The sequence below is a fragment of the Choloepus didactylus genome, chromosome 3 (genome assembly GCF_015220235.1).
Source record: "Choloepus didactylus isolate mChoDid1 chromosome 3, mChoDid1.pri, whole genome shotgun sequence".
Lineage (NCBI taxonomy): Eukaryota > Metazoa > Chordata > Mammalia > Pilosa > Megalonychidae > Choloepus > Choloepus didactylus.
The window spans coordinates 72,684,027-72,711,333 of record NC_051309.1 but is presented as its reverse complement, the minus strand read 5'-3'; the positions used below and the strand labels follow the sequence as shown (position 1 = coordinate 72,711,333).

Here is a 27,307-nt window from a genome sequence, read left to right as displayed (position 1 = left end):
AAAAAATTAAGACCAACACAAAGGCAGTGGGAAGATTTTAAGCAGTGGAAAAATAAGGACAGATTTTTGTCATAGAGCCATCTGGAGGATGGCCTGCAGGAAAAAGAATGAGAGAAGGGAAAACTTAAGTAAGTATAAAACATGCCTATCAGTCAGATGTTGGAGAGCCAAGAGTGAACAGGACAGTAACTCTTATCTTAAGGAATTTTCAATATAATGTAGAAAACAGGCAGGTTATGAAACTATCAAACTACAACCCAGAACCCATGAATCTCGAAGACAGTTGTATAAAAATGTAGCTTATGAGGGGTGACAATGGGATTGGGAAAGCCATAAGGACCAAACACCACTTTGTCTAGTTTATGGATGGATGTGTAGAAAAGTAGGGGAGGGAAACAGACAGACAAAGGTACCCAGTGTTCTTTTTTACTTCAATTGCTCTTTTTCACTCTAATTATTATTCTTGTTATTTTTGTGTGTGTGCTAATGAAGGTGTCAGGGATTGATTTAGGTGATGAATGTACAACTATGTAATGGTACTGTAAACAATCGAAAGTACAATTTGTTTTGTATGACTGCGTGGTATGTGAATATATCTCAATAAAATGATGATTTAAAAAAAAAAAAAGAAAACAGGCAGGTTAAAAGGAAGTTACTCTTCCATGTGAAACCAAGGGAAGAGATGTTCATTTGGTACAGGTTCTATATTTTCTAAACAGTATAACTTCTACAGTTTCTTTAAACACCACAGTTATGTGGAACTTTGAATATGAAGTGAGATACGGTAGGTTTGTATAGGATGGAGTGAAATAGCGACACATCCCAAAGTAATTTGGGCAGAGTATAAATATATATATATATACAGGGCCCCCTGAGGAGCTTGGGGGAAATGCAGAAGTATTGGACTTCCTCACCCGGATTGTTGCTGATATTCTCACAAACATTGAGGACTGGCAATTTGAAGTGCCGAGCCCTCTTGTCATGGAAGTTGCGCTTACAAAGCTCGTTACTGCAAAGGAGAGGCTAAACCTGCGTATGATTGTGCCTAAGAGCCTGCCCCTGAGTACCTTTTTGTTGCTCAGTTGTGGCCCTCTCTCTCTAGCTAAGCCACCTTACACTCCCAGGGGTGTAAATCTCCTTGGTAAAGCAGGATATGACTCCCAGGAATGAATCTGGACCCAGCATTGTGGGATTGAGAACATCTTCTTGGCCAAAAGGGGCATGCGAAATGAAAAGAAATGAAGTTTCAGTGGCTGGGAGATTTCAAATGGAGTCGAGAGATAGCTCTGGTGGACATTCTTATGCACTATATAGAAAACACTTTTTAGGTTTTAAAGTATTGGAATAGCTGGAAGTAAATACCTGAAACTATCAAACTCCAACCCAGTAGCCTGGACTCTTGAAGATGACTGTATAACAATGTAGCTCACAAGGGGTGACAGTGTGTTTGTGAAAACCTTGTGGCTCACACTCCCTTAATCTAGTGTATGGATGGATGAGTAGAAAAATGGAGACAAAAAAACTAAATGAAAAATAGGGTGGGATGGGGGAATGATTTGGGTGTTCTTTGTTACTTTTATTTTTTATTCTTACTCTGATTCTGTCTGGTGTAAGGAAAATGTTCAAAAATAGATTGGGATGATGAAGGCATAACTATGATTTTACTGCGAACAGTTGATTGTACACCATGGATGATTGTATGGTATGTGAATATATTTCAATAAAACTGGATTTAATTTTTTTTAGAAAAAGGAAGTTACTCTGTAATAACTAAAACAAATTGAGTTACTGTGTGCCTGATAGTGTGCTGAGCACTTGGCCAACAATATTTCATTTACTCCTCTAAAAACACTGTTAGATTATATTACATATTTTACGTAATGGAAAGTGGAGTAATTTGAAATGAAAGTTCCCAAGATCACAGGGTTAGTAGTAAGTAGCATAGCATGATAAAGTCTAGGTAGTTTGACTCCAGACCCTGCCTCAATCACTTAACAGAGCCTCCTATAGAGTAAAATCGGATGTTATTAGAACCCAGTCGGAGGTACAACGGAGAGTCAAGGAAGGTGTTCTGGCAGTGAAAATTATACCTAGCTGAAACCTAAAGGACTGTTAATTTCAACTATGTGAAGGGGAGAAAGGACAATGGGATTGGGCAGATGGATGATGACATTCATGATAGAGGAAATGTCAAGTGAAAAAGTCCTAGGTAGTAAAACTGCCCATGGTTCAATTCAGCTTGATATTGAAGGCTTACGTAAGAAAAGGTTGAATAAAGAGTGTTTTATACTTATTTATTTATTCTGTAGTTCTTAAATTCCTATTAAGTTCCAAATATCGTCCTAGTCCCTGGGGTCTCTGTCCTCCAGGAATATAACTTGACATTCTAGTGACAGAGATAAGGCACAAGTAAGCTAATTAATTAAAAATTATGATAGATTCTATGAAAGAAACAAGTAAGGGGCTAATATGGGGTGGGGGTGAGGGGTTCTTTATATAGAAAGACTAGGAAAGGCCTCTCTGAGGAGGTGAGTTGACAATTATACCTAAGGGATGAGAATTAGTCAATAAAAGGTTGAGGTCAGAGTCTGCGAGGTAGGAAACAGCACATACAAAGGTTCTGAGGGAGAAAGAAGCTTTGGTGCAGTCAAGGATCTTAGAAGACCAGTGGACTGGAGCCCAGATAATGTAAGAGGGGGCAAGAAGGCTGAGATAATGTTTGAGAACAGGCCACACCATACTTAGTAAGAACCTAATCAGGATAAAATGAAAGATGAATAAGATCTACAGGAAGACAAAATTGGGAGGTTGAACCTACCAAGTTAGAGGGGGCTGGAAAATACCTTGGGCTTTCTACAGATTCACACCTGTAAAATATAAAAGTAAATCTATACAAGTTCAAGGTTATCACTCCTTAGAGGAAGACAACAGAATCTAGAGTCTCTGAAACATATACACAATATTCAGAATTAAATCAGGCCAGGACCAGGTCATATAACAAAGGTTGCAAACTGGTACCTGCTGACCTAAACATTTCTTTGAGCCAGAACAGTATTTATTTGCTTTTATTGAAATTTAATGCCTTTAGTCATGGCATGCACGTCCCAATGAGGCTTGCCTCTGTCAGGCCCCAGAAAAAGAGTCTAACATATAGAAGGAATGTCTGATCCACGGGCCCTGCTGCTTATCTCATAAATACCAAGTGTGTCATGAACTAAGGGTTGAAGGCTGTTTTAGAAATCCCAGTCACAGTGACACCTAGACTCCAGGGGGCAGACAAGGCAAGATCAGATATGCCTATAAAGATGAATGACCACAAACAAGCCAAAAGGCCTGCTTCCTTCACATAGATAATATAGTGCACATCAAAGAAGAGTAGTGTGTTAGAACCCTAGTTGCTAGATCCCAGAAAGAAAGGAACTAACATGTAGAAAGAGTTTCTAACCCAGAGGCCCCGCAGGTTATCTCACAGAAAACAGGTGCCCCATAAACTAAAGAATGAAGGCTGTTTAAGGCTGTCCCCGCCACAGTGGTGCCCCAACCCCAAAAGGCGGGTAAAAGCAAGATCAGATATTTCTGTAGGACAAACAACTGAAAAGGCCTGCTCTCCCTAGATAGATAATGTAGCTGCTTTTCTGAGAAGAATAATAGGCTAGAATCCTAACAACATATCAGCCTAGAAGTTGACAGACACCCACCCAATCGACGCACAGGATGCACTCAGCAGGCATCCTTCTCCCTCAACACCCTTCCCTCCTCATGTGGGTTTTTCCTTTAAAAAATGCTGCTCTCAGATAGAGGGCTGGAGCCATTTTTTCTTTCTTTCTTTTCTGATGGCTCCCACCTGCTTTCTTCTGCTTTCTTCCTCTAATAAACCTTAAATTCTCTACTTAAACCATGACTCACTACGTTTGTGTGGATTCTTGAATGGCTCTGAACATAACATTTGGTGCCGAAACCCAGGACGGAGGTTTGACTGAGGTTTAAGTTTCCTGGCCCCTCAGGGCAATGGGGCAGCCTCCCAGTCAACTCCATTCCCAGAACAACACAGCCCTTCAGGTTTCCATGCATTCAGTGGCTTGAGTCCATCAACTCAGACCACCTTGATGCAACGCCGGCTCACCCTCATGGCTCTCAAACATCTACAACTAATTCAGCCCTAGGTAGGTAAGTGACGTCTTTCTGCCCAGATCCCCCCTCAGGAATTTTGTTCGATGTCGCGTGGACATCCCGGCCCACCTGAGGGTGGCGCCTCGGCTCGCTTTCACACGATGCCTGGCTTCGTAAGCCTAGGAAACCTGAGTGCTCAGTCAAAACTCTCCGACACTCCGTGAGTGTCTTTCCCCATTGCAGCAGTCAAAGTAACCCGGGGGACGCCTTGGGCAAAAGACTGCACGCATTTCCTGACCCCCAACGGCAAACCAGGGACACCTGCTTTGTTGTTGTGACTGGGTCGTATGGGTCTGGGCTGTATGGGTCTGGGCCGTTAGTCTCACTCAAGCAATGTTTTGGATGGTCTCTGTAAGCCTCTAAAAGAGCAGGGAACCATGGGTCTCCCCACGGGCGATCTCCATAAGCCTCTGACGAGTGTAGCCCCAATTCGTGTCAGCCTCATCCAGGGAAATTGTAAGCCTCTAAAGGAGCAGGAAACCATGAATATCTCTCATGGGCGATCTCTGTAAGCCTCTGACGAGCAAAAATTCCCTAACAAATCACAAGCCTGTCAAATTTCTTAGATAATCATAGGTAATATACAGTCACTTTTCAATAGCTCCAAAGCTAAATTTCCTCCTAAATCTACCTCCTCAGATGTTTAAACTTCAGTTAAAAGGGGAAGTAGAACCAGTACAATTTGGCCACAGTATCCTTTAGAACAACAAAAGCATTGACCAGAAAATGGCACTTTCAATTGGCAAATTCTCACTGAACTTAATAATTTTATTCAGCACAACAACAAGTGGTCTGTAGCTTTTAATCTTAAGCTTTCTAAACTGTTTGCTCCCGGCTATTCTTGGGCCACTCTGTTGTCTCCTACCAAATCCTCCTCCTTCACAAAAAAATTCTTCTAAGTCTTCCACTTTCCTCTCTACAAAAGTCAACCCTGAAAAGCCTTTAAGCAGCTTCTCTTCTTTAACCCTGCAAATCATTCACCTTGTAACTCTTCTCTAACCCCTTCTGCTCCCCTCCCCTCACCATTAACCCCTTCCCCCACTTCTCATCCCATCACCACCACCCCCTCCTTATCTCACCCCACCCGTGCGCAGCCCACTGGCTGCCTGTGCGCCCCTCCCCCATCTCCCTCTCCAGCCCACCTCTCCTGGGCAGGAGAGTGCAGCACAAACCTAAAGTGTGCACACCTGGCGTAACTGGAGGATAAATGAATAAGGCAAGAACTCCTCAATTACTGTCTGCTGCTGTTTTACTATCAACAAACCTACCCCATCCCTAACAATGTTTAGCCTTTGATTTAGAAACACTAAATTTACATCCCAGTGAGCAGCTTCAATGTGTGAATGACCTCCTACTGTGCAGCTGCCCTAGCCTTATCGCACTCCCCTTAACTTCCTCCAACAAAAAGGATATAAAGTTTTCAAAAATAAAAAACAATTTTCTAAGCCACAAGTCACTTACTTAAAAATTTCCCTCTCCCCTAACAAAAAGAAAACTTATTTCTCTATTTAATGAGAGATCAGGCAAGTCTAACTATTTAAAACCATGTTTTCAAATGCCCTAATCCATGTCTTGTGGGCTGTGGAGCTCTCCTCAGCTACCCAGAAATTTTTCCTAGAGTACCGGGACTCAAGTCCAAATGGAAGCACCTGCCGTAAACACCAAACGCATCTAAATTAAGATAGCTTTACAATTGAGACTTTCCCTGTGTTGGGTAAGTGTGTAATTTTTTGTGTATTGTCTTCACTTTACTTTCTTTTGTTTCAATTAGTTTCTTGTGTACTAAAGCTAATTAAGTTAATCCAAAAGTCGTGCATGCAAACTCAGTGAATTTAAATATACCAGCTATATATCTTTCTTAATAATTAGTCTAAATTTACAAAGTATCATTAAAATTGTTAATAAGCTATAGCTGCAGCCAGCTAGCCTTTATGTGTGGTATAGCTAGCTACAGCAAACTGTCTCAAGAAAGACAAAGAAATCTGTAAGTTAAAAGGAAAGTTATAGTTTAAAAAAATATGTGGACTTCCACCTCTGCTTTAATATCAAAACTTCCAAAGCAATTAAATAAAAAATAATAATGTAAATGTGCTAGCCTATCAGTTTTTAAAATTAAAAAGTCAAAAGACCTAGTCAAAAGGGTCCTTGCAAAAACCTAAAATTGCTAAAAAGACATCAAAAGTAACTAATACAATTTAAAAATCAGCAAAAGTGCAAATTATCAAACCAGTGTCATAAAATAATATCCCTAATAAGGAATCTGATAATGACAACTTTGACTCCCTCTCTCTATAAAAAATGTTTTTTTTTTAAATATTTAGTATCATTCTAGCAACTTTAATTTTAGTGGTAATAGCATGTTGTAAAGAATGTTTTTCTAATTAAGGGAAAAAGGCAAGTAGCTTTGTCCTAAATGACTAATTGTTTAAAAATGTAAAAGGACAGCAAATAACACCACTACCAAGAATCCCATATTACTCCCCTATATCCCCCTCTCATATACATTTAGCATTGGCATATTGCCTTTGTTACATTTAATGGAGGTATATTACAATGTTACTGTTGACCATAGACTCCAGTTTGCTTTGATTATGTTTTTTCCTGAATACCATCCCTTTTTCAAATTTCTACATGGTTGACATTCATTTGCTTTCCCACATGCAAAAACATTTTTATATTTGTATATTTAGTAACAGTCATTGGCCACTCCAGTTTTTGCCACGTTATACAGTCCCAGTCTTTATCATGTATCTTTACCTCTGGTGTCATACATTTTCCTATCCCACCTCTTTTAGCTTTACTCACAGACATCTTTGTTCAGTGTACTTACAATACTGTGCTACCATCACACAGTATTATGCTATCTATTTCTGGATCTGTGCAATCAATCCTAAACATTCTGTAGTCCTTCAGCATCAAATGGCTGATCTCTGCCCTCTTTCTATCTCCTGGTCACCTGTGTTGTCAGCTTTTAACTCCCAAAGTTTGTTCATTAATGTCTGTTCATATTAGTGAGACCATACAGAATCTGTCCTTTTGTTTCTGGCTAACTTCACTCAACATAATGTCCCCAAGGTTCATCCACATTATTACATGATCCATGTCTTTGTTCTGTCTTACAGCTGTATAAATATTCCATCATGTGTATATACCACAGTTTGTTTATCCACTCATCCTTTGATGGAAATTTGGGCTGTTTCCATCTCTTGGCAATTGTGAATAATGCTGCAATAAACATTGGTTTACAAATTTGCTGTCCTTAGTAGTATATTGTATTGTATGACATGTTATTTTTCTTTTTATCATTTTTTCTTATTGCTAAAAAAAAAAAAAAACAATTTTTTTTGTAGTAATCAATATGTTCAAGTGCTGATTGTGGTGATAAATGTACAACTTTATGATGATATCATGAACAACTGATTGTATACTGTGGATAAATGTATGGTATGTGAATATAACTCTATAAAATTGTAGGAAAAAATATATATAGGAGTAAAAGTGTTGGAGAAAACATGGTGAGAGGGATGATGCCTCACCAATATGAACTAACTACAATGTGTAAACTCAGAATTGAATCTTAGAACATAGCCTAACGTGGACACAATAATTGTAATAGTCCCTAGATTGTAAGCTCTTACAGCAGTTAACTCTATCCCTGAATTGTAAGGCCTATCTCTAAACTTTGAGATGCTGATCCCCTAGCGTATAACCTGATTGGTCTCTGGAACAATGCATATCTCTGAGACATCTGAAACTCAGAGCTAGAGCTCGGCAGATATGAATGTCAGTATTAGTGCATACAGCCACTGTCAAAAAAAAAAAAAAAAAAAAAAAAAGCTGAAAAAGAGCCCAGACTTCAATTAGTGATATGAATGAAGCAGGTCTGGTTAAGACCAGGGCAAGCCAGGCCAAAGGATAAAGGTTGAAACTGATTGTGTTTTAAAACTTCAACTTTCATATGAGACCAAGGGAACAGATATCTATTTGGTACAGGATCTAAATTTTCTAAATGGTACAACTCTACAGTCAATTTGTTCAAACATCACAATTGCATGGAACTTTGACTAGGAAGTGAGATACAGTAGGTTAGTATAGGCTGGAGTGAAATAGTGACACATCCTAGAGCAATTTGGACAGATAATAAAAAATATATTTACAGCCTCCCCCTCCCCAGCCCCGAGGATCTGGGGGAAGGTGCACATGTGTTGGACATCCTCACCTGGACTGGTGTTGATGTTGTCACAAACATTGGGACTGGCGGTTTGATGTACTGAGCTCTCGAGCATGGGACTTGCCCTTATGAAGCTCATTACCACAAAGGAGAGTCTAAAGTTGTATGTAATGGTGCCTAAGAGTCTCCCCCTGAGTACCTCTTTGTTGCTCAGATGTGGCCCTCTTTCTCTCTAACTGAGCCATCTCAACAGGTGAACTCGCTGCCCTCCCCCCTACGTGGGACCCGACTCCCAGGGGTGTAAATCTCCCTGGCAACGCAGAGTATGACTCCCGGGGATGAATGTGGATCTGGCATCATGGGACTGAGAGTATCTTCTTGACCAAAAGGGGGATGCAAAATGAGATGAAATAGTTTCAGTGGCTGAGAGATTTCAAATGGGGTCGAGAGGTCACTCTGGTGGACATTCTTATGCACTATATAGATAACACCTCTTAAGTTTTAATGTATTGGAATAGCTAGAAGTAAATACCTGAAACTACCAAACTCCAACCCAGCAGTCTGGACTCCTGAAGACAATTATATAATAATGTAGATTACAAGGGGTGACAGTGTGATTGTGAAGACCTTGTGGATCACACCCCCTTTATCTAGTGTATGGATGAGTGGAGGAATGGGGATAAAAACTAAAGGACAAATGGGGTGGGATGGGGGGATGATTTGGGTGTTCTTTTTTCACTTTTATTTTTTATTCTTGTTCTGGTTCTTTCTGATGTAAGGAAAATGTTCAGAGATAGATTGTGGTGATGAACGCATTACTATGCTATCATACTGTGGACTGTGGATTGTATATCATGGATGATTGTATGGTGTGTGAATGTATTTCAATAAAACTGAATTTAATAAAAAAAATGTAAAAGAAAGCATGGAAGGATACGAATGTGGGATAAAGCTTAGATAAATACTGAAAGTTGTAAAAGGTTTGTAGAGTGGAAAATTTATTTCTGTAATCAAGGTTAAAAGATAAGTACAGAAAGCTGTAAAAAGTTTGTAAAAACAACTATTTCTGTGGTCAAAGTTAAAAAAATGGTAAAAACTAGTAATAACACTGCTTAACAACAAAACCTCAAAACTAAAAGAAAAAATGGTTTTATAAAACAAAATAGCATTAAATATTTTAACCACCACCCAAAGCAGTAATATGCAATGTTGTATGTGCCTAATAATTCACAAAATATAAACATTCCTCACCATACTGCAAGCTCCTCACATTAAGGTCTCCTGCTGTTTTTACTAAGAAAAAGTTTCCTTAAATTATTGGGGTGTTATTTCTTAATAAAAGGTTGTAGAAGTGTTTTTCAGAGTAATCAGTGTAGGATGCGAAGAGTCTCTTTTATCAAAATAATTTCTTGTACTTTATGTTAGCATTATTATGTTTATTTAAATTCTTGTATTAGGCACTCTCTGCTTTGAAATTATTGTCTGTCCCTATACTCTTATTTAAATGGGAGATTACTTAATGAAACCCAAACTGGCTAAATGATGACCTAATAAAGCTCAGGCCTTTTCCAATAGAAACCATAGGTTTAAAGTGTAACAAATGAACCTGTAACATGAGCACAAAGTCCCTTTAGCAGCCTTGTTTAGCCAGTAAATAAAACTATGTTTACTCATTTTATATTAAATAAAACTTTGTAAATGTATAAAAATATTATTTGTTTTCTAAGCTAGCCATGCCTCAAATAAATATATCCATCAATTACTTAATAATCACTGTAATAAACCTGGAATATATAAAGAAAACAATATCTTCACTTCAACTTGTCATCAAACCTCAAATATTTAACAGTATTAACACACTACATTAAAAAAAAATAATAAGAAAATACTTTGCTAAATAATTAATTAAATTAGAAAAACTTCTCCTTGTAATCACAAAGCAGAAGCTTTAACCCATATCCTCCTAATATGTCCCAAACCTACCAAGGAAGCTGCCTTAAAGCACATAAAAAGGTGGACATAATAACAAAATCCTCTCAAATACTCTAATTTAATAATTGCTATACAAAATTATAAAGCTTATTTGTAACTGCAACCTTGCACAGTAATATAGTAATCAACATATTCATAAAGCCAATATGGTATAAAAATTTTAACAAAACTAAAAAAACGAAATACTTTCATGAATTTCAAAATTCATGCCAAGTTAAATCATTGCGTGCATTTTTTAAGAGAAACAATGTAACACCTATACATTCCATTAATCCTTGCCAATAATTGTTTATTACTATTTCAAGATGCATTAACTAAAGTGTTTTAATTATTTAGCAATATTCTAACAAGTTTAAACCTGTATTTTTTAGTAAAATGCTATAAAATGTTTTCCTCAATAATCACTGTAAAAGGCAAAATAATTAAACTCATGTAATATAAGTTGCAGAAGAAACATTTAGACAATGTTATAAGAATTAAAAACTTCTAACCTTCTTTTAGTTACTGATGTGTATAACATCAAACCACAATATAATACTGCTAGTTATAATTTCAGTTATTTTTAAAGTGTTATTTGTCACAAAAACAGCCAAATTTCCTTGTAAGTTACATTGTTTTACTCTAATGCTTCTCTGAAAGTGTTTGCAGTTAGCTACAAGTCAAAGCTTCATCTTCAACAACAAAGAAACACCTTTATAAAGAAGCAAGGCGAGTATATAAATTATGTTCTACCCATTATCTAACATAACCCTACTAAAAATGTAAAGAAAAATTAGACCTCTATTTTAATGAAAGTGCTTGCATGTTTAAACCAAGCTCCTAGTACCATGCCTGCATGCTCTCTCCCCATCAGAGTTATTGGTAAAACCCATTTCTGTAGTCACTAAAACTGTAAGTGTCAACTACATCACATGAACATGCTCCAGAAGTAAATGGACACATGCTGTTACTGAAAACACCTTTTACTACAGACACCTCTGCCTCTGCCTGCCAGAAAAGACTCAGTCACTTAAACTTTTTGGTGAACATTGTCTCCAGACTAGCTCTGCTGCATGGTGCCACAGGATTCTGTGGAACAACCAATGAAACCCTGGAACCCACCGTCCTGTTTCCCAGAGGACCAATGACGCTGCACTACAACTGTACAATAAGATACCTCCTGGAGCTGTAATTGCCAGTGTGATGTGGTTGAAACTTAAAAACATAATTAACACTAAGTCCTGCTTTATGAGGGGACAGAATGTATGGTATTATAAACTTAACACCTAATGCAGCTCAGGAAAAACTTAAGCATTCATTAGCATTCAGTGCTGCACATATATATCAAATAAATATAACAATGTCTCTTCAATAGTAAATCATATGCAAAATAATAATGTTAAAATTATAGTAAACTAAATGCATTTACTAAGTGGTTAATGAATTTGCCATAAAATAGAAAATGGCCCTTATTACCATAGTTTATGTTCTGCTTGTCACTTGTTTGTCTTAATTATTGTCTATATTATATGTATAAGTTTATGTCCAAAGCATCTTCCAGATTAATGTAAGAACCTATTAACCCTTGCTCAGCAAAAAGCAATTACAAGAAAAACTTCCACCCACTTCCCCCTTTATAGAAGATGCTTACAAGATACCATTCCTTAAAAATAAGAAAATGTCTCATAAAAAGAAGAAATTTAATTGCTGAGTAAGTCTAAGTAAGAAATATTCAATAAAACTTTCTCTCAAATTTTCATTCTTTTCTATGCAATATTCAATAAAACTTTCTCTCAGTTTTTCTTTCATTCTTCTCCATACCTCTACAAGCTATTCTACTCCCCCTTACTGGGCCATTAATTATCATTATATTAATTTTTCTTTTTGCTCCTTGTCTCTTAAAATGTCTAATTAAATTTATCAACAGGTCAATAGCAGCTGTAACCCACATGCTTCTACTGCAGCAGAAATTTGAAAACCTGCTCCTGCCACAACAGAAGCCTCACTACCAACCAGTTCCATCAGAAGATATTTAAGCATCAATTTAATAATGCTAAAGCTTAGTTTGAGGCAACTATCCCCAACTATGCCCCCATGCAGCTGGAAGTAGCCAAAGAAAGAACGACACCCCAGTCCCCTGCAAAGGTTGCCTCAAGCTAAGTTAAAGCCTTAACCCTAATACAACCTGAAACCCCTGCCAATTTTATTAAAAGCAAAAAGCAGGAATGTTAGATCCCAGAAAGAAAGGAACTAACATGTAGAAAGAGTTTCTAACCCAGAGGCCCCGCAGGTTATCTCACAGAAAACAGGTGCCCCATAAACTAAAGAATGAAGGCTGTTTAAGGCTGTCCCCACCACAGTGGTGCCCCAACCCCAAAAAGCAGGTAAAAGCAAGATCAGATATTTCTGTAGGACAAACAACTGAAAAGGCCTGCTCTCCCTAGATAGATAATGTAGCTGCTTTTATGAGAAGAATAATGGGCTAGAATCCTAACAACCTATCAGCCTAGAAGTTGACAGACACCCACCCAATAGAGGCACAGGATGCACTCAGCAGGCACCCTTCTCCCCCAACACCCTTCCCTCCCCACGTGGGTTTTTCCTTTAAAAATGCTGCTCTCAGATAGAAGGCTGGAGCCATTTTTCCTTTCTTTCTTTTCTGATGGCTCCCACCTGCTTTCTTCTGCTTTCTTCCTCTAATAAACCTTAAATTCTCTACTACAACCATGACTCGCTGCATTTGTGTGGATTCTTGAATGGCTCTGAACCTAACACTAGTAACCAGTCAGCAGAAACTGATAAGCACTCACCCAATCGAGGCCCAGAACACACTCAGCAGGACCTTCCCCCACCCCAATACCCAACATGGGTTTTTCCTTTAAGAAATGCTGCTCTCAGAAAGAGGGCCAGAGCCATTTTTCCTTTCTTTCTTTTCTGATGGCTCCCACCTGCTGTCTTCTGCTTTCTTCCTCTAATAAACCTTAAGCTCTCTACTTAAACCATGACTCGCTGCATTTGTGTGGATTCTTGAACGGCTCTGAACCTAACAGCCTCCACCACCTCTCCCAATTACCTTAGCCCTGGCCCACATTACTGTTTGAAGTGTATATCTTTCAGGTGTGTGGATTCAGAAAAAAAAATTTTGGTAGTTGGATTCTATTACCTTAGGAAGACTATATAGAATGAGGCATGAAAGAGACTCAGTCCAGAGTCTTACAAAATATCAATATTTTAAGGGAAGACAATTGTACAATATGCCTACAATATCATACCAGAAAGCAAGAAATCAAAGGATAATAGGATCCCATCAAAATAACTCGGGAGAGAAGCTAACTAAAGAGGCTCCCACTGGCCAAATATGAGACATTTCAAGCAACTAACAAAGAAAAAACTCCACTGGATTATAATATATCCAATATGTTTAAATCCATGAATTCTTAATAGCTCAAAAAAATGTATCAACCCCTGTTGGATGAGACTGATTATTCTTTTGAAAACTGATAAATGAAAAGATATCATCATTTATCCTGTCTTTCCAAATAGAGCTACACCTCCGGGTTACCAAGCAAGTAGTTGATGGGAAGTTACTCTTTATGGAACTATTTTCAGCAGAAACATGAAGAAGCAATGATAAAATTAGGGTATCACCAATTTACAATCAACAGGAAGATAATCAGATGTTATGTGCCTCCTAACACATTGTATATAACATTATCTATGAAGTAATTTGACCAAAAAATATAACCTGGATCTCATCAACACTCACAATCAGTAGTTTGCAACCAGGGGTGATACTGACGTTCAGCAACATTTAGAGAAAAGTTTGGTTGTACTACTGCAATGCAGAGGAAAACCCTCCCTCCTCCCCCAACAAAGAATTATCTAGCCTAGATGTCAATAGTGCCAGAACTCTGGGAAACCATGCTCTAGGGCATATGCAGAGAACAGATGAGTACACTAACACATCTCACACAAATGCCATTAACAAAATCCAGACAATAGAAGACTCTTCAGGCAAACAAGTGACTTAAAAAATAAATTACAAGAAAAATGGAAAGGATGTAATCTATACATTAAAATAAACCGGCAAAAAAATAAATAGGCAAAAACAGGCAAATATATAAACCAACTGCAGTACATGGACCTTATTTGGATCCTGATTTGAATACATGCACACACACACACTGATACACACATTCACACATATACCTATCAGCAAAATTTGAATACAAGTGAATATCTAATGTTTTTAAGGAATTGTTAATAGTTTTAGCTGTAATAACAGTTAAGTTTTAAGAAAGAGTTCTATGTATTTCAGGATATTAGTTTTTCTTGTTTCTTTGTTTAATTTTATCTGGAAATGTTTTTTTTTATTGTTTGATAAAGTTAATAATAAAGAGTTCTTATATTTTTATGATACATTCTGAAATATTTGCAGATGAAATGATATGGTGTCTGAGATTTCCTTCAAAATAAGCTAGTAGAGGGCCAGGGGATGCAGGTGGGGGTATAGATGAAATGAGTCTGCTTATGAGTTGATAATTGTTGAAGATGGATGATACATTCAAGGATGTATATTATACCTTCCTTCTACTTTTTTTCTTTTATGTTGGAGATTTCCTTCAATAATTTTTAAAGAAAATGAGAATGAGAGAAACCAGCCAAGAAAACTGAGGAGATATCAAGATGCCAATTTCCCTATTGCATATTAATCCTATCAGAACCAAGTAATAATTAAAAATAATTTTTAAGTTAAATGAAATTCTAAGTTTAAATCTTTGTTAGTAAAAAAAGGTTATGAGTTTCAGAAATGGATAGCACCATACTGTGTAATGGTAACACAATATTATAACTGTAATTAACAAAGCTGAGTGTGAGTATGGTTGAAAGAAAAAGATGAGGGTCGTGTAGGTCACCAGAAAGAAAGCTAGTGAATAAAAACTGGGACTATATAACTTAGTGAAACCTAGAATGAACAATGATGGTGGTTAATTGTACAAATACAAGAAAGAGTTTACATGAACTAGAACAAATGTATGTCACTATGGCAGCCCAATGCCCAGGACCCCTCCTAAAAGCCTGTAACAAACCTGCTTTAGCCAAGCACAAAGGTCAAGAAAGTAAACAATCTCCCTGGAGGGGGAAGAATGTAAATTACAGATGTGAAAAATGGTATTGATTGTATCTTAAACACCAACCTTAGTGAAACATCAGGTCTTAGGCCCCTTTAATGATTATACTAGAGACCTGATGTCCTCATAGCATATGAAATGTCAGTTCTGAAATCATATATTGCCTCATGCATTTCTCTTCCCTTTGGGGACTGCTAATGTCCAGCTGGCAATCACCAGAAAACCAATTCTGTTTGTGAGACCCAATAAACCCATGTCTGCTTCTGCACCTGGTGTGGTTTTTGGTCTAGCAGTCACACCCTCCTGGGTTCTGTGTAAGCTTGGTCTGTACCTGAACAGTCACTATTACAAGGTGTTAATAATGGGGTGGTATGTGGGAAAAAATGCAATCAATGCAACCCAAGGTCTATAGTTAACAGTACATTGTAATATCCTTTCATTAATTGTAGCCAAGACTAAATGTCAATAAGAGGGGGACATGTAAGGGAGGGAGGGATATGGGATTTTTACTTTCTTTTCAGAAGAAATGGGAATGTTATCATATATGACAGCTGGGTAAGTAGAAACTATTCAATATAATTCTTTAGCTGGAAAATGGTTAGTATAGTCTTCAATAGCCAATAGAGGGGAAAAAAACTTTATTAAGATCACTTCACTCAAGCAGCTTTAAGTTATTCTGACCATGAAAAGCCCTTGTTAAAATAATTTGCTGTTGCTCTAATCTCAACAACAAAAACTTATTCTCTGCTCCCAGGAACTTTCCCAGCATGGCCTGCAGTAAGATATGAGGGATGTAACCATATGGTCTCCTAATCAGGACCTTGAAAAACAAGCCTGAGTGAGGGGAGAACCTGAAGATAACAAGGAAGTGCTGACCAAACAGCTTTCTCTCTTCTATTTTCTTTTTCCTTTCTGCTTTCTTCTGGCTTCTAGCCATTTCTTTGTCTGTTTGGGGTTATAAAAGCCCAAATAATTCTTCTCACTCTGAACTGTCTTGGAAAGCTTTTTCTTTCCTCCAGTTCCTTGTTGCTGCATCTTCAATAAACAGCCCTTCTCACCAAAGCAAAGAGACCTGTTTCTCTGATGCAGGATCAGGTGGGCCTGACTATTTAGAACTGGGTTTTCTACCGGTAACAATTGGCGACCACAAAGGGACACCTGCTGCTTTTAGTGCAGCCCTGATTCATGTCCCATTGGCTCTGTGCTTAGCAGCTGCCCAGGAACTTTTCCTGGAGGACCAGGACTGGAGGGGCCAGGTGGAGATGCCTGCCACAGATGGACACCAGTAGCATCTGGGTGAAGGTGACTTTGCAATTGAGACTTTCTCTGTGCTGGATAAGTGTGTGATCTTTTGTTTGTGTTCATTTTGCTTTCTTTTGTTTCAATTAGTCTATTGTGTAATAAGGCTAATTGAGTTGATCCAGGGGTCATGCATGCAGACTCGGTGGATTTGAGCCCCACTATCTGTGACCCCAGATTTGTGGTTCTCCTTTTGAATTTTGTGCAGTTTGCACAGTTTGCATTTGTGTGGGGAACCAGTTGTTTTTGAGGAGCTCCTAGTCTGATGTTCTGTCGTTGTGATTTCTGTTGGTATTGCTCAGCCATGGGAAACTCTCAAAGTGTACCAGCTACATCTCCCTTGGGAAATATTCTTAATAATTGGTCTAGATTTGGAAAGTGTTATTTAAAAAAAAGTTAGCACATTATTGCAACTCTGTGTGGCCACAATATAAGGTAAGTAAAGAGGCAGAATGACCAGAAGATGGGATTCTGACTTTCAGGTAATTATCCAATTAAAAATGTATTACAACAAGCATGAAATTTGATAAAAATAAAAAATGAATGGCTGCTGCAGTCAGCTGGACATTATGTGTGGTATGACTAGTTATAGCAGACTGTCTCAAGAAAGAGAAATCTGCAAGTAAAAGGTAAAGTTACAGTTAGAAAAAAAATATGCAGACTTCTACCTCTGCTTTAATATTAGGCCTTCCAGAGCAACTAGATAAGAGAAATAATGATACAGATGTGCTGGTCTGTCAGTTTTTAAAATTAGGAAGTCAAGATGGGTCCTGGCCAAAAGGATCCTTGCAAAAACCTGAAATTGCTGGGAGGACATCAAAAATAACTAATACAATTTAAAAATCAGCAAAGGTGCAAATTGTCAAATGAGTGTTGCAGGATAATCTCTCTACTGAGGAATATGATAATGAGAACTTTGACTCCCTGTCTCTATAGAGATCAGACAGCTGAGGAGCCCTGTTGCTCTCATATACCAACTAATAATATTTGTTCTGATGGTGAAGAACCAGTTATTCCTTCTGACATAGAAGCATATTTAACAGAATTTCACCCCAAAACTCTCAAGAACAATTTCCAAATAATAGAAAGTAAAAAGTCTTGCTATAATAACTGGGACAAATGATTCATATCCTTCAAGACCTATATTAGAAGTTTGTACTTCAGGAGAACCTAAACAGTTGAAAACTGAATATTTTCAGAAAAGCCAAAAGCCCCCCTTAACCTTATTAATAAAGAGAACATGTAACCATCTTGTCCTCTGTGGAAAAAAAAAAAAAAGAAAAGAAAAGAAAACAGAATAGGGCTGTAGCTGTTATTTTAATCATAAATAAATCATGAGTAACGTAACAAGGCTAAATATGGTCTTAAATGTATACTTATCAACATGATGCAATGGTTAAACTAATTATAACATGAAACTTAAAAACTATACTGATAAGTTAAATATAAGCAAAAATAATCTCTCTTCTAAATTTTAGTTTTTATATAAGTAAAAGGTGCATTATATTGCTCTTACAGAAGTCATTACCTAAGCTATAGAAATATTTTCAATAAAGTTTTGCAGACATTCAAGGTTAAGTTTGATCTCTGATAACACTGTGATTACCCTCCTTTATTTTTAACTCACCGGTGGTTCACCACCTGTGTTTCATCACTCATGGTTCAAACATATAGAATATGACTTAAATTAAATGTACCCTAAATCAAGGCTCTATAAATACTCTACAACTTAGGAGGGGTCTTCTAATATATCCACCTACATCCCAAAGGGAGAGAAGTCCCTAGGCTTGATAATGTATCAATTTATTTTTGCATTGTAAACTTGTTCCTTTTACCTTAAGTGCTCCTTCAGTGATCTGTTAAATTTGAATTCTTGTATTAAGCACTCTTTACTTTTAAATTATTATCTGTCCCTGTACTCTTATTTGGATGGGAGGTTACTTAATGAAACCCAAACTGGCTTAACCATGATCTGATAAGGCTCTGGCCTTTTCTAATGGAAACATAGGTTTGAGGTGTTAAAAACAAACAAACAAATGAACAAAAAAAGCCATGACACTAGCACAAAGTTCCTTTTAACAGCTTTGTTTGACCAGTAAATAAAACTACGGTTACTCATTTCATATTAGATGAAACTTTGTGAATGCACAAAAATATTATTTGTTTTCTAAGCTATCCATGCCTCAAATAGATGTATCCATCAATTACTTGGTAATCACTGTGGTAAACCTAGAGTATATGGAGAAAATCTAGTGTCTTCACTTCAACATGTCATCAAACCTCAAGTATTTAACAGTATTAAGTTGGCACACTACATTAAAAAAATGATGAGAATACTTTGCCAGGTAACTAATTAAATTGGGAGAACTTCTGGTAACCACAAAGCAAAGGCTTTAGCCCATATCCTCCTAATATGTCCCACACCTGCTGAGGAAGCTGCCTTATGATACATAAAAAGGTGGGCATAGAAGAGCAGCCATGGGATGGCAAATAACAAAAATATTAAAAATCCCTCTCAAATACTCTGATTTAACAATTGCTATACAAGATTGTAAAGCTTATTCATGGCTTCACCCTTGTTCAGTAATATAGTAATAGACATATACATAGAGCCAATATGTCTGTAAAGAATTTAACAAAACTAAGAAAATAAAATACTTTCATGAATTTCAAAATTCATGCAAAGTTAAATCAGTGTGTGTTTTTTAGGAGGAACAATGTAACACCTATATATTCCATTAATCCTTGCCAAAATATTGTTTATTACTGTTTCAGGATGCATTAACTAAAGTGTTTTAATTCTTTAGCAATATTCTAACAAGTTTAAATCTAATGGTAACTGTATATTGTAAGATGTTTGCTTAAAAACAATTTCCAAAATCATTTTGGTAACTTTTAATATGAAATATATTAAAAAAATGTTCTTTTATTAAAAAAAATTTTACCTGGATTATTAAGGTATTATTTCTTATGAGAGGTTATAAGAATGTTTTCCTGATTAATCAATGTAAAGGCAGAAAATCTGTTATATCAAAATAACTTCTTGCACTTCATGTTAACTTTATCATGTCCTTGGTTGTTTAAAAATATTGTCTTCCCACTTTTAAAAGAGATAAGTCTTTTCCTTAACTTTAGTTAAATAAAAAAAAATACTGTTTCAAACTTGACAACTTTTAATATTTTGCTTTCTCAAGGTCAAGCTCTAAAGAATATCTTTTTATTCCCAACAGTTACAAAGAATTTGTTCATTCACCTTGGAAAAAAAATGAAGTGCTAAAAATGATTAAATTCATGTAATATGTTATAAGTTGCAGAAAAAATGTTTAGACAATGTTATGAAAATTAAAAACTTCTAACCTTTGGTTACTGATCTGCATAACATCAAAACAATATGGTACTGCTAGTTATGATTTTAGTTATTTTTAAAGTGTTAAATGCCACAAAAACAGCCAAATTTCCTTGTGAATTACATTGTTTTCCTCTAAAGCTTCTCTGAAAGTTCTTCCAGTTAGCTACTAGTCAGAGCTTCATCTTCAACAACAACAAAGAAAGACTTTTAAAAAGAAGCAAGGCAGAGAACCTAAGATGGTGGCTAGGTGAAACAGGGCAAAAAAACACCTTGGTGAAAAATACTAGCTAAAAGCCAGAAAGTGACTCAGGACACCAGTTCCAGTGATGCACCAGCTGGACAAGGTCTGCTAAATCCACAGGGACTGTGCATTTGGTGAAACCAGGAGTCTGTGTTCTAAAACAAGTGAGTGAGCCAGCTAAAAGCCCAGCGGCCATAATGCAGTGTGGGGAAACCATGGGTTTTCATTTGGAGGTGCACTAGTTCTTTTAAAAAAAACAAACCCAGGAGCAGCTGCAGATACAGTGGCAAGAATTGTGCAGCGAAGTGCGGCAGAAGCGGGCCTTGTGAATGTTTCAATATCTGGAGTGGAAGATAGCCCTTCCCACACCCACTGCTAATTGTCTCAGAACCAAGAGGGCAGAGGGGAGCCCAAAGGAGAAAGAAACCACACCCCTTGCAGCCATCTTCCCAGCAGGCTGGGGACATTCCTGCCCAGGGCTTGGGGCCACAGCCCAGAGCCACACCAAGGGTCCAAGTGTAACAGGGAGTGTTTCCAGCAACACTGCACACATGCCACAATATTGGCCATGGACAGTGGCCTTTAGTGCACCCACAGCTAATTGTCTTGGAGCTGGGAAGGTGGAGCTGTGCAAAAAGGGGTAAATTAACATGCCCTATTCAGTCATCTTTACAGCAGGCTGGGAATGCCCCTACATAGCCCAGTGGCCCAGGGCTTCCCTGGAGGGCCAGCATGCAATTGTGACATGGCACAGCCTTCCCTTGGCAGAGGTCCTGGAAGAGCACAGCTGGGAAGGGGGACCCTGTGCCAGTTTGAATATATTGTGTACCCCAAAAGCTATTATCTTTTATGTAATCTTGTGTAAGCAGACATAATCAGTGTTGATTAGATTGTAATTCTTTGAGTGTTTCTTTGAAATGCAACCCACCCAGCTGTGGTTGACGTCTGTAATTGGATAACTTCCATGGAGTGTTGGCCCACCCACTGGGTGGGCCTTGATCAGTGGAGCCATATAAATGAGCAGACAGGCAGAAGGAACTCAGTGCAGCTGTGAGTGATGTTTTGAAGATGAGCTATAGCCAAGAGGGACACATTGAAGAAAGCACAGGAGCTGCAGATGAGAGGCAGTTTGAAGATGGCCTTTGAAAGCAGACTCTTGCTCTGGAGAAGCTAAGAGAGGACAAATATCCCAAGTGCAACTAAGAGTGACATTTTTGAGGAACTGTAGCCTAGCGAGAAACATCCCAGAAGAAAGCCATCTTGAAACCAGAACTTTGGAGCAGATGCCAGCCATGTACCTTCCCAGCTAACAGAGGTTTTCCAGACACCATTGGCCATCCTCCAGTGAAGGTACCCAATTGTTGATGTGTTACCTTGGACACTTTATGGCCTTAAGACTGTAACTGTGTAACCAAATAAAACCCCTTTTTAAAAAGCCAATCCATCTCTGATGTTTTGCATCCCAGCAGCATTAGCAAACTAGAACAGACCCACTTGGAAATCCCCAGGGACCCTATTTGAGCAGGATTTGTACTAATTCTTTCTTGAATGTTTGGTAGAATTCACATATGAAACCATCTGGTCCTGTACTTTTCTTTTTGGGGAGCTTCTTGATGACTGACTCAATCTCTTTACTTGTGATTGTTTGTTGGGGTCATTTATTTCTTCTCAAGTCAATGTTGGTTGTTCGTGCTTTTCTAGGAAGTTGTCCACTTCATCTAAGTTGTCTGTCTATTAGCACATAGTTGCTCTTAGTATCTTCTCATTATCTCCATTATTTCTGTGGAGTAAGTAGTTATGCCCCCTTTCCCATTTCTGAGTGTATTTATTTACATCCACTCTCTCTTATTTTTGTTAGCCTAGCTAAGGGTCCATTGATCTTATTGATTTTCCCAAAGAACCAACTTCTGGTTTTGTTGATTCTCTCTATTGTTATCCTGTTCTCTATGTCATTTACCTATGCTCTAATATTTGTTATTTCTTTCCTTCTGTTTGTTTAGGCATTAGCTTGCTATTCTTTCTCTAGTTCCTCTGGGTGAACAGTTAAATCCTCAAATTTTGCTCTTTCTTCTCTTTTAATATAGGAGTTTAGGGCAATAAATTTCCCTCTCAGCACCACTTTTTCTGCATCCCACAAATTCTGATATGTTGTGTTTTCGTTTTCATTTGCCTCATGTATTTACTAATTTCTCTTTAAATTTCTTTCTTTATCCACTGGTAGTCTAAGTGTGTGCTATTTAGCCTACATATATTTGTGAATTTGCCAACCTTCTGCTTGTTATTGATTCCCAACTGCATTCCATTATGATCCAAGAAGTGTTTTGTATAATATCAATATTTTTAAATTTGTTGAGACTTGTTTTGTGACACAGCATATGGTCTATCTGACAGAATGATACATAAGTACTTGAGAAAAAATTGTAGTCTTTTTCTGTGGGGTTTAGGGTTCTACAAATGTCTGTCAAATCTCATTCACTTATCATACAATTCAACATCTCTGTTTGCTTCTTGATCCTCTGTCTAAATGTTCTATCTATTGATGAGAAATGCTGTATGGAAGTCTCCAACTATTATTGTAGAGGCATTCACTTCTCCCTTCAGTGTTGTCAGAGTTTGTCTCATGTATTTTGGGACACTCTGGCTCAGTGCATAAATATTTATTATTGTTATGTTTTCTTGATGAATTGCCCCTGTTATTAATGCATACAGTCCTTTTTTGTCTCTGTTAATGGTTTTACATTTGAAGTATTTGTCATCTGATATTTATATAGCTACACCCACTTTTTTCCGGTTGTTGTTTGCATGAAATATCTTTTTCCAACATTTCAATTTCAGCCTATTTTTGTCCTTGTGTCTAAGGTGAGTTTCTTGTAGGCAGTATATAGATGGGTCCTTATTAAATCCATGCTGCCAGTCTATGTCTTTTTATTGGGGAGTTTCATCCATTAACATTTAGTGTTATTCCTGTATGGGCAGTTTTTTATTTTACCATTTTGTCTTTTGTATTTTATATGTCATATCTTATTTTTTCTCTTTCTCTGTCTCCTTTTACCCTTCCTGTTAGTCTTCATTTCTACAGTCTTCTCCAAACCTCTCTCTCCTGTCTTTTCCTATCAGCTGGTAGCACTCCCTTTAATATTTCTTGTAGCACAGGTCTCTTAATAACAAACTCTCTCAGTGTTAGTTTGTCTGAGAATATTTTAATCTCTCCCTCTTTTTTGAAGGACAGTTTTGCCAGACACAGAATCCTTGGTTGGCAGTTTTCTCTTTCAGAATCTTAAAGATATACCAGTGCCTTCTCACCTCCATGGTTTCTGTGGAGAAATCTGTACAGTCTTATTGAGCTTCCCTTGTGTGTGATGGATCACTTTTCTCTTCTGCTTTCAGAATTGTCTCTGTCTTTGAAGTGTCTTGGAGTAGGTGTATTGGGACCTCTTCTGTTTGGGGCATGCTGTGCTTCTTGAATCTGTAATTTTATGCTTTTATAAGAGTTGGGAAATTATGAGTGATTATTTCTTCTATTATTATTTCTGCCCATTTTTCCTTCTCTTCTCCTTCTTGGATACCCATAATATATATTCATGTGCTTCATTCAGTTCCCTAAGACTCTGCTCATATTTTTCCATTCTTTTCTCTGTCTGTGCTTTTGTGTGTATGATTTCAAATGTTCTGTCTTTCATTTATTGATCCCTTCTTCTGCCTCTTCAAATCTTCTGTTGTATGTCTCCATTTTGTCTTTTTATCTCTTCTATTTTGCCTTTCATTCCCATAAGTTCTGCCATTTGTTTTTTCAAGCTTATGAAGTCTTATGTTCATTTAGGGTCTTCTTTATATCTTTCATCTCTTTTGCCACATTTTCCTTCAGCTCATTGATTTGATTTAGGAGATTTATTTGAACATTTTTAATTAATTGTTTTAACCCCTGTATCTATGTTGAAGTGTTAGTTTGTTCCTTTGGCTGGTCCACATTTGCATGTTTCCTAGTTTGGCTCAGTATTTTTAGCTGTATAGGCATCTGATTTTTTTGATTAGTTTACTCTAGAGCTTGTTTTCAGTCTTTTACCTAGGCTTTTCTTGTTGGTTGGCTTTGTTTCCTATCTGTTCTTTCATGTTCAGTTCAACTTATTCTAGACCTTAAACATAGCTTCTGTTTAGTTGGTCAGAATTTTTCACCTCTTGTTTTTTCGGTTCTTGCCCTTCCTCTAGGTAACTTTTTGTGAGAGAGATCCCCAGATATTATTGACCCCAATCTGACTTTTCCAGTCCAGACATGCCCAGGTCTCAGGAGGATGGTATGAAATTGTCCTGAGAATGAAACAGGTTGTTAGACCCTCCTGTGAAGCCTCTAGACTCTGTGCTTTTCCTATTCTTTCCAGCAGGTGGCACTTGTCAGCCCACAGCCCCACCCCCCAGTATAAAGAGGTGCCACATGTGCCCTTAATTCTTCACAGACCCTGTCCCTGCCAGGAGCATGGCTGACTCAAGCTGGTTTCTTTTTCCAGCCCCTGGGGTCTAAGTAATCTTAAGGAGAGCTGTCACTTGAGCTGGGACCCCCTTTTCTTGATGAAGTTATGCCCTTTAGGGAAAAGTCTTCCCCACTAGACTCAGTGCTTTGTCTCTTAGACCTATCTTAGCTCTACCTTTGCCTGGGTCAAATGTAAATATCTGAGGCTTTCTGTAATGAGCTACTTAGAATAGTTATTTAAAAAAAGCATCTCTTTTCAAGGCCTTCCCAAGCCTCCATGTTTTGTCAATCCCAGTATAAATTATTTAAATATGCACCTTAGGCTATTGTCTCTTTCACCTGAATAGTTACTCTCAGACATCTTTAATTCTACCCTTGCCCAGGGCAGTGCTGGAGCAAGAGCTTTGATGGGCTATTGAAAAGTAGAAAGATAAAGAGTCAGAGACCAAGGGAAAAAAATAAACCCTTTTCAGAGTCAGACCCCAGCCCCCTGAGTTTGCAAGCCCAATCCCAATTTGGTACCCATTTCTATGTGCTCATTTTTCTTGGAGCCCAGCCCTTTCCCAGTATTCTGAACCCCTCCAACTCCAAAAGTCTCTGATTTTTTTGTTGTTGTTGTTGTTAGCTCCACCTCCTCTCTGCCAGACCAATTCTTCCTGGCTTCTTTCATATCTACTCTTGGCTTATCTGTGCTTGGAGCTTTATTGAGCAGTCTGAATTTGTTAATTCTGCAATTGGGGTCTGGATTGAGTCCCTCTCCTTGCTCCCAGAACAGATTGTTTCTTTTTCCCTCAGGGAACCAGCTTCAAGATAGTTTGTCATGCCTGGGGGGAAGGGACACTAGCCCCATGGCCAGGAAAACTTACAGGTCTTCACTGCAATCTGAGCCATTCCAACCACTCCAGACTGGTGTATCATGCATAGCCAGTTACAGAAGTCCCCAAAACAGCTGTTCCATACAGTTCCTGGCTATTTACTAGCTGCCCTAGAGGACTAAATAAATTCCACACCTTACCACTCCATCATCTTGCCCCCAGAAGATCAAATTTAAAGTAAATTCAGCACTGGAAAGCAGATTTGAAATGACAATAGTTTGAATGTTCAATGAAATTTATTTGCTTCCTTACTTGTTAGGCTGCCAATGAAACCAGTATGCAATAATCAGTTCAAGAGCACACAACACATTTAAAGATGGAGGATACCTGAGTCTCTAAAGTCCATTGGCCCACGGGCCAACAGAAGGTAGGCAGGGACCTTCAACAAGAGGACACCCAAGCTTGTCTGATGAGTTGTCAGTGGAGGATTTGCAGCCAACAGCAGGAGGCACTAGTTACAGTGTTGCGTGAGAGCAACAGTGAGTCATGCATTGGAGCCTGCTTCTCCCTGATGCTCACCAAAGCAATGTCTGCCCTGGGTTTCTATGCCTTAGAGGTCTGGTCATCAATCTTTTTATCAAGGGAGTGTTCCTCTTGGCTGGCATCAAGCCAGGTCATGTCATTTCCTTGCACAATATTGGCTTATCACTTACTACAAAAACATAGGATTGAAAGGGGTTGTTTAAAGGCATGTTTCCCACAGGTCAGCACCACAAATATAGATAGATTCTTGCATGATATACTTCTAAGGTATTACACTAGCACAGAGAGTTGAAAACAGAAGGGTAAATGGGAAAAATCTACCTGTTGCATACTAGGGATTAAAATTAATAGGAATACCATACTAATTCCACACAAATACTAGGAACAAATAATTAAGGGCTGAAAAGAGCTACAAAGTGTTTTGGGTAGTGAGAATTGTTTAAAATAGAGAGTGATGAGGATTGTTGAACTAAGTGATGATAATTTGAGATATGGATGGATTATCATGGACATAATACATGCTATGTGAACTTAGGAACCCTATACTTTATAATTCAGCCCTTGATCTTGAGGCTTGCTTGGGTGAAACTTATGAAAAAAACAAAAACAAACAAAAAAAAAAACTAGCCCATATAGTCTTGTTCTCTTATCCTAATGATGTCAGTTTTTGTTAACTACTTCACAAGCATTTGTCTTCTTTCATCCTCTTGGGGGACAGAGAAAATATCCATATGCTTTTTGTACATTGTATCTCTAGCCCAGGCCTACCCACATAAAGGATCTCAATATTTTTCACATATACTAATTTTGCTGTGAATTTATTTCTGGAGATGATCCCTTATAATATTTATTTGGTGCTGTTGGATACTAGACACATTGAAAGCATACAGTCAACAACCATAAATATTTTAATATTTCTTTGGGGTATTCTCACCTCATCCACTCATTCTGAGCATGCAAATGTTCCCCCAAAACAAAATCAAAAGCAAAAACATAACAAAAATTATAATCTGCCATATATTCCCTAAGTTTTTAAGAGCATGGAGTTGGGAGTTGGGTTTGAATTTAAAGATGGATCCACTCCTAGTTGCTATGTGACCTTGGAGAAGTATAGCATAGAGGTTAAGAGTCCTGGCTCTTGAGTCAGAGAT

At 37.8% G+C, this 27,307-nt stretch overlaps 1 protein-coding gene across 1 annotated transcript in view; it reads left to right on the top strand.

Moving 5' to 3' along the window:
• The window catches only part of LOC119530298 (UDP-glucuronosyltransferase 2A3-like), a 352,297-nt gene that overhangs the window by 143,004 nt on the left and 181,986 nt on the right, over window positions 1-27,307 (top strand). The gene's annotated exons all lie outside the window — the stretch shown is intronic.